This window comes from Anopheles cruzii, chromosome 3, assembly GCF_943734635.1.
Source record: "Anopheles cruzii chromosome 3, idAnoCruzAS_RS32_06, whole genome shotgun sequence".
Taxonomy (NCBI): Eukaryota; Metazoa; Arthropoda; class Insecta; order Diptera; family Culicidae; genus Anopheles; species Anopheles cruzii.
Genome location: NC_069145.1, coordinates 57,086,806 through 57,095,678, shown reverse-complemented (window position 1 = coordinate 57,095,678; position 8,873 = coordinate 57,086,806).

Here is an 8,873-nt window from a genome sequence, read left to right as displayed (position 1 = left end):
TCTGTCCGGAATTCGCTTACCAGGCGCAAAGCAAAGTTTTAACCATTCAACAAATCCCACCAATCCCCAGTTCGAGAGGACGATTCTCAGATTTTTGGCTCATATGTATTGAGCGACCATGGAGAAGGCACTACAACAGCGAGTTGTACGCACTGTACGACGTACAGCATACACGCCTCGCCAGCCTCCGGTGGACTGGTCATGTCATGAGAACGAATGAAGGGTCTTCTTGAGCCGTTGCTTTAAAGATTTCTTGTTTTATTCAAAACCCAGTTTGTAAGGAAAATTAATTTGATTGGGCTGATCGTTGGTGGTTGTGAACTTTTGCTAACTGCTATCGCCGAATTCATACGTTTTAGTATTCAAAGATACAAAATTCAAACTTATTCTAACTCAAACTTGAATGAACAATGAAGGAATTAACAAGTTTCATCCTTCTTGTGCTTCTTGGAGTGACGCACTAGATTGCCTGATTTACGGAAGGCTTTGTAACAGATTTTACACTTGTGTGGCCTTTCGCCGGTGTGACTGCGGATATGAACCTTTAAGGCAGATGACTGTGCGAACATTGCTGAACAATGAGGACACTTATGATGCTGGTCCTTATTGTGAATTTTCGAGTGTATTGCTAGTATGTGTGATGAATGGAAGGCTTTGTCACAGACATTACACTTGAATGGCTTTTCGCCGGTGTGAGTGCGTATGTGAATCTTCAAGTCTGATGATTGGGTAAACTTTGAAGGACAATGAAGGACATTGACTGTTGGTCCTTCATTGTGAATTTTCGAAGTGCTGCCAAGATTGCTTGATGAGAAGGCTTTGTCACAGACTTTACACTGGTATGGCCTTTCGCCGGTGTGAGTGCGGATATGAATCTTTAGGTTAATGACTGTGTGAACTTTGATGAACAATAAGGACACTGATGCTGTTGGTCCTTATTGTGAATTTTCGAATGCTGTCAGTATGCTGACGAAGAAGGCTTTGTCACAGACTTTACACTGGTATGGCTTTTCGCCAGTGTGAGTGCGGATATGATCCTTTAGAATGACTGTGCGAACTTTGATGAACAATGAGGACACTGATGCTGGGTCCTTATTGTGAATTTTCGAATGTACTGCAGATTGCCTGATGAATGGAAGGCTTTGTCACAGACTTTACACTGGTATGGCTTTCGCCAGTGTGAGTGCGGATATGTTCTTTACTTGACTGTACGAACTTTGATGAACAATGAGGACACTGATGCTGGTCCTTATTGTGAATTTTCGAATGCATTGCCAGATTGGCTGATGAATGGAAGGCTTTGTCACAGACTTTACACTGGTATGGTCTTTCGCCGGTGTGAGTGCGGATATGAATTCTTTAGGTCACCTGACTGTACGAACTTTGATGAACAATAAGGACACTGATGCTGTTTGTCCTTATTGTGAATTTTCGAATGTACTGCCAGATTGGCTGATGAATGGAAGGCTTTGTCACAGACTTTACACTGGTATGGCTTTTCGCCCGTGTGAGTGCGGATGTGTATCTTTAGCATGCTTAAAAATGGATATGTTGCCGAACAATGAGGGCAGTGGTGCTTGTGGTTTTTGGAATGGCTTTTACTATTGGCGTTCCGGGTTCCGGGACTCACGACGTTTTGAATTGAATCTGCTGTTGAATCATCAGCACACGTATTGTCTGCCACGGTCACAGGATGATCTTTTCGATCCTGACAGATCGATTCCAAAGGATTTGTCTTTTGGTTATCCTGCTCATGACCGAGAACATCATTCGTTGTTTGCAGGTGAAGCTGCTCATCGACCTCTTCGTACTCTGATTTGATTTCAATTGGATTTTCCTCTGCCTCGAATAAATCATCAGGTATTTTTCCACAACATTCATATGTCCTATTCGCTTCATGAACAGTAAAACACTTCCGATTCAACTGCAAATCCTTCGCTGTATCCGGTGAGCAAACTTCGGTTTTAATTGACAGTTCGGTGCCAACCGTTTGTTCAGAAGAGTGGTCAAGATGGTGTTGAGTGATTTCTGATTCGTTCTTCGCTGTGTTCTGCTGTTTGATAAATTTATCGACCAAATCATTGTTTTCATTGCATCGCCAGCGAAACCGATCCATACTTTTCAATCGCGATTCGCACATCGTGCACAAATACGCTGGAACTCCAGGAGAGAATTCAATCTGTAAAAATAAGACTCTCATAGACTAGTTTTTCTTGTGGAACAAGGTGAGATGTCTGTTGTTACAATTTTATTACCTGAAGACCGGTAAAATCGAAGATTTTTTGTACTTTATATTGTCCGGAATCGTCGCGCGTTAGAGCTTGCAAAGCATCATCGGCCGTCAGACACCATCGACATATTTTAGCGCTATTGGAAAAAAATTCGCTATCATATCTTTTAATCCTTATTGAACACCAACTTACGCAACACCATCCTCTTTCTTAATCAACGCCTTGAACTTCTTAGACTTCATTTTATCGTTTATTTCAGCGATTTTGTAAATCGCATCGTTCACTTTCACGTGTTTTAGGTAAACAAAGGTAAACAGCTTCTGGCGCTTGTGAGAGAGCCGCCGCTGTGAGTGAGCCGCTGTGAGAGAGCCGCGTCTCTTTTCAAACTGAAAAACAGTTATCAAGTTTGCGTGAATTTAAATAATGAATTCGAATAATAATAAAATAACTTTATTCAATCAAAAACACGTGAAAATGATTGTATATTTCGGGATCTTTGATACAAACGAATACGTTGCCTGAATAACTTGTATGTATTTGGCGAGTAGATGGCGCTGGCGTCGCGCAGCGGGCTCTGTAGGATAAAACTCGTTTATATCGTCCTGTCGAAAGCTGCGGCACGCTATGCTTCCGAACTCTGTAATATAAACCCAACCCGGTTGACAAAATGTTTGACAGCGTGTGCCGCCTTCGCCGTTTGTGGTTTGTCCGGCGGTTGCTCTCTTCTCTCGGTCGGCAGCAAATTCGCTTTTCGATACTCGTTGTTGCGGTCGGTACTATCCCGCACGTTTTCTGTGCAGCCACAGAGAAGCGCGTTCCTTTGGCTTCTCTTTAGCGTGTTTTCGTTGTTCTCCAGTCCCAAAGCGTGCGAACCACTCACGGTCCGGCTTTCTACACACCGGCATCGAAACTGGATGATTTGCCTCGAAACTCCTCAATTCCGAGTCGTAGCTCATGAAGTAATTGCGTGTTTTGTGAAAATCCATCTTCGCCACCCAGTTCCAAATGGTCGTGTAGGTTTGAGCATGCTTTCTGAACCATTTGCCAAAATCTTCTGGTGAAAAGTGCGCTGAAGGAAGGGACATTTGTTTGGGACTTGTGCAGTCTGTGATCGATCAGAACGTGTGAGCGTCTACGTGCGTGTGTTTGTGTACAGTTTTTAGAGTGCGGGAAACTGGATAGTTTACTACAACACGAAAATATCAGATCGGGAATGTGTGGAAAATCGTAACAGAAAAAACCAAAACCAAGCCCCGTTCCTGCCAAGCAGTCCAGAAACTCGGTGATAACAAGCGGCGCCACAGAAGCAACAGCAAATCAGCTGGAAAAAGGAAACCTGGAAGGGATTGCAAGGGAGCGGAACGAAAACAAACAACGGCCCATCGATCTGCCTGTACACGGAAGCCGAAAAGCCGCACCCTACGCTTTCCTCGAGTAGGTGGCAATCTTTTCGGCCCAGGTGCTGGTCACATGTTGGAGTACCGCGATCGAAAACGTCTTCGCCGCGCTTCTTCTTGGCCTTCTGGCCCCCATCCTTCACAACCCCGAAAACGAGCTTCCAGCGCACACCCTCGCACATGTTGCTCCACGCTTGTGTGTGGGTGCTTTGGTAGCGAGATTATGCTGTCCTCTCGTGCATTTCCTCCCTCTGTTGCTGCTATCTATCCACTTTCCCACACGGTATCGTACGATGTTTTTTGAAACCTTGAAACTGGCGAAAACAAAATAGAATAGCGAGCGAGCAAGAACACCACCAGGAGATTCAGCAGAGCGGGGAAGAAGTAGGCTGTAAAGTTTCGACGGTTTCCGCGGCGTGCTTAGCGATAGCGAGTCGTTGCCATAGCCACCCCGAGCAGCCGTAGCCGTAGATAAATCTCGCATTATGCAGCCGAGAAGGAGAGACGATGGCCACGCGGATGGCGGTGGTCATCCGCCGGCGATGTTCGGTGTGTGGGGTGTAGTTGTTTCTTATTCCCGTCCGATGACTCACGCGTTCGAGCGAGCGAGACCGCGCCAACCGGGCGAAGGAAAAAGAAAACGAAGCTGATAGACACCGGGGCAATAAGATTCGAGAGTAGACCGAAAGCACGAACGTGAGAGCACCGTGGGAATGGGCTGACAGGAAGCAAAACGAAGAAGCATTATTTATCTGCGAAATGATTAAATTAATTTTTAGAACTAAAAGCGAAACTAGACGCAAACGCCTACACACAGAACCAGCGCGCGGGAGCGCAAGGTGTATTGGTCAGTGGTTTCTTACCACACATGGGTCTTTTTCTTTCGCTTAAGGTCCAGCAAATCGCTTCAAACTCTTTCGCTGAGTGGAAGAAAACTATTTTGTTTTGTTTTAGGATGAAATCCTTGTGAAGTTGGGAAGCTTTAAACGACGACGAAAGGAAAAATGAAACCACTTGTGCGAAGTTTTCCATAAGGAAATTTTATAAGCTTTCATTCCACCACTAGCAGGAATGGATTACATTTCACTGTCCGCCATACAAATTGAAAGACGATTTCTCCCGTAAAAGTATCCACCGCATCGTGAATTGCATTCTACGTTGAAACGGTACAGACATGGTCGCCAAACAAAACCGTGACAATGCGCAGAGGACATGGAAACGTGCCCGACGCAGGGTGGCTACAAGTGGTTGTTGGATAGCAATTCTATGGCGAGATGTGTACATTTTGCTCAAAGCCAACACTAACTAGCATAATTGCGCTAGCCTACTTGAATAGGCATAAGCAAAAGAGGACGTGCTCATTGCACGCCGGAAGTTTTTAGAAGATACTTGAGCATATTCCAGATTTATGTAACACTCGAGCTGTGCGAAATACGAGAAGTCCCAACTGTAGAGTTGTTCTGTTGATTGTACTTACTGTCTTTCATTCATGTAATTTTTGTTAAATTGAACAAAATGCAATGAAACCTTCATTAGGGTGTTGATTGCAACTGATGTTCTGACTTATTCGAAGCAATCATGTCACCCGTTGCAGCAGTTTCTATATTTGCTTCGCCTTGTTATTGGTTTTGTTGACTGTTATTTTATTTATCTTTGTTTTTAATCTATGCTGTATTATTTTTGTTATCGAATCATAATTGTTTTGTGATCGATTTTTACTCCAAGTTGAAATTTTTTTTAAATTGCACACTGTATGCTACTATAAATCTAATAGATGACAAACGAACAAGACAACCAAAAGTCCTTGCTGCGGTGACAACGCTGGAGTTGCAACTGTAGATGGTCATTGGGCACCATCAAAAGGTCCAATCACGATCGTGATAATGGTCACTGAATGTGCACTCTACAAATACCACTTGGTACACACGTGTGTTTCAACACACTCCGGCTTTGGTAAATACCGTGGTGAAAACAGACCACCGTTTGGTCCAAACAGTTGACCGCAATGATATCATTTATCGACACAATCGATGAAGGCAGAGAGGAGAACCACAATTGCTTATTTGTTTCGGTCACCTTATACAATCATATTGTTCTACGAACCGACACACACTCCATGAATATTCAACTCTTCTCAGAAAAGTACTACAAGACAATCCTATTACGGTACGCAATGTTACATTAACAGAGTCATTTACACGATTCAACTGGACCTGCACCCTTAAGCCAGCACCACTTAATTGAGATCAATTTGAAGGAATTCAGGTCCTCAGCTACAAAACAGTGTGTGTGTGTGTACCACACAACGATGCTCCACGAAGATGAACAATCGATCATGTTTTGATCTTTGTCAGCGAATTGAAGCGATGCAGCAAAATGCTGCTTGAACGACGGTGTTCAAACAATGAATTTAGACCAATCCAACATATTTTGTAAATGTGTAGGATAAACAAATAGTTGAGTCCATTATTAAAAAAACTTGCATCGACCTTTCGTCATATACCAACACATAGTAGCAGCTAGCATAAGCAAAGCGGTTATTTTTATCTCAAGCCACAGACCAACCTCTGCGTGATAGAAAGCCGATCCGAATGAATAATACAAGTTGTACCGAATGGAATTTCTTTCCCTAGTGGTCTGCTTGGTGTCAGTATTCTGAACAGCGTCCTCCATTGGAACACGTGATTTGAAATACGCAAAATCCGGGGGTCAGCATCTTATCGATGGCCACTGCAATCAGCCGGAAACTATTTGCTTTTCATTTCAATCGATAATTCGGGATGTGGACGTAATTGGTTTGCCACATTAATACCATCGTGCGGGCGAGCTAGAATCGATTAAATGAATACTGTTTACTGTGCGCTTGCCGCCCCCAGAGGATCCGGCGTGCATATACTATCTGGGTAATTATGGGCGACGAGGGGCGGCAATAATTAAGCGTTTAAGGAAGCGGCAAAGCTGCCAGATTACACATTGCACGTGTTAATAACAGTGATTGAAAATCGTAATTTTAGGTTTTAGTTTTTGCGTGCGGTTTTATCGCCAGAACTACAATAACGCATAGTTTGTTGGTTAAACAAATTGAATTTCTTTTGTATGAATTGTGGTTTGTGGTGCTTCGTCCGTAATTCGGTTTCTAAGCGAAACACGTCAGTTCGAATCCCTACAGTGCATCAATTTAAGTGCACAACTTTAAGGTGGGGTTTAATACCATACGGCTCTGCCCGTTCTATATTAATCAAAATTGTAGTTTGTTTAAAAAAAACTTCTATAAACTTAGAAATAGCTCAGTGTTATTCTACTGCCGTACTGATGGAGTGTCTCGTGCAAAACCGCTACCGACCTGAAACATGTTCAATTTAAAAGTCATTTTAGTAAAATTTTAAACTTCTTTAAGTCATTAAGCTCCGATTGACATGTAAAATCTGAACATGGAACGCTATTCGGTAACGGAAGCACCCAAAAATAGCCAAGCCAAAGGGGCGTCGGCTTGGCGATAACCCGCCCGGGTGTAGTCAAAATGTCGTTGCCACCTTCACGGGCCACGTGGTCGAATGATATAATTTGCATGGTGTACTGGTGTAGGGTGATAGTGGCCCAGGAAAAATGGCTTCCTTCCACAGCCACGTAACGAACACTTCGTTTTCAGTGTGGCTACACAAAGCTCCGCTCTGTCTGGACCACTTCAGCACCACCAGACCGGCTCGAGTTTCAACTGCATTCTATTGCTTCGTGGCCCAACGAGGGGGTGTTGATGGTTTCATTACCGTTCTTTATCATTCCCATCGAGTGTCATTTGCGCTATCCAATGCGAATGCGGCACTCGTCGTTCAATATTTGATCATCCTTCGCCACGCAATGCGCGCGATAACGCATGGAAGATAAGCTTGGTACATGGAGTACCTTTTATCTTTTTGAGTCGTGCAGATGTGACTCAGTTCAGTGGGCTTTCTATTTTTCTTTTTAAACCGTACGACATTGTTTGTGACGCTTTTCGACTGATAAGCACCGGTAGCCGGACACGTACGGGGTGTACAATTAAAGTCTTTCATAATGTTCCGACCAAGCCTACTCACGAGACTACTATCAATCATTTATAGAAGAGATTTTGAGGAATTTGGCTGGCAATTAAACCGATTGATCCTAATCTTTGGACATTGTAGTCCGAGGCGCACGACCTGGGTCGTACCACCGATAACACCGATAATGATGGGTGTTGAGTATTCCTTCCTATCAGAGGAATTGAGTAAATCTTCGCTTAGAAACAGTGTTTCGGCTCCGAACGGTTTATAACGATACGCGAGTTGCATAACGGTTACATTATGCTGAACGACGAAGAAAGAAAACAACAGAAACTTTATGGTTTTGGTAATCATTGGAGTATTCACGTCACGCACAAACGTGTGGAACGTCGTGGCTGTGAAATCAGCCATAGGTCGATTGTCACCGTTATCGATCGCCAGATTTGGATTGTACTTAGTTTGAAAGCTTCGCAAACGTTTCGTAATCAATTTAACTTGAAAATATTAAAAAAATGTTCATATAAGAGGGTTAAATCAAATTGGAACAACGTTTAACCTGTTCAACATTGAGAATAACTAGTAATTAAGAAACCTGACATTTTGTCCCCAAGTGGTATATTATTCATTAAGACTGGTTAATCGGGTTCCATTGCCAGTATTACGGATAAATTGACCTGATCTGTACTGTTAGTTTCCTGTCGTTCAATACATTCTTACGGTCAGGATACTTGATCAATGACGGATTGTTACATTTACGCATCCATGCCGGTTTCTTTGCCGTATGATAACATACCTATTTATTGACCTTATAAAATGATACGCTTCTACTTCTTGTCTTAGATCCTGCCATGTAGATAGTACATTCAAATTAATATTCATATAGACGTGTTTTGGCAATTAGTATGGAGTATGACTTGCTATCTGACATACGAATTAGATCTTACAGTCTTATCATTGAATCATTCTGTATATAAAATTGTTAATTTAAAATATTCTAAGACACGTTTTTACGTCCATGAGCTAATAGGATGATAGGGTTACTTTTATGCATGTAAACAGTATAGTTTACTGGTAATCTATAAATACATTTTTAATTGAAAATTACTATGCTCTGCAGTGTGGCAACAATGTTCTGTGATCAACGCTGCAACACGCCAACGTTTTTTCACCTGTTTATTTTATTTCTTTACAAAATAGACATTTTATAAAAGCTCAATAACAAT